The following is a 391-nucleotide window of genomic DNA, read 5'->3' on the forward strand; positions in this document are numbered from 1 at the left end:
CAAAAAAGAAAAACACCAAAACTAGCTATACAACAGCTATACAAAATCTTAATGAAGGACTGAAATTTACAAAATAACTGATTCTTTTAAAAGTACCTAGGTATTTAGTAGATTTAAAAACGAATCTTGGTTACCAATTTATATTTAAGAACAAATGCCTCATTCGGACTGTAGACTTTTACAAGACTTTTTCATGGCTGAGCAATATTTTGTACGAACGCCTAGTATTGTTTCTAATTATGCAATGTGCGAAACATGAGTTCCTAGATTTTATACTTACTAGGCTTATGAGTACCTAGTCCCTTTGTGTCAATCTGAATAGCCCTTTGCAATAAATACAAGTCATGGCTCTTCATGGCTGAGCAATATTTTGTACGAACGCCTGGTATGG

Source organism: Diaphorina citri, unplaced genomic scaffold (assembly GCF_000475195.1).
Source record: "Diaphorina citri unplaced genomic scaffold, Diaci psyllid genome assembly version 1.1 scaffold2286, whole genome shotgun sequence".
Taxonomy (NCBI): domain Eukaryota; kingdom Metazoa; phylum Arthropoda; class Insecta; order Hemiptera; family Psyllidae; genus Diaphorina; species Diaphorina citri.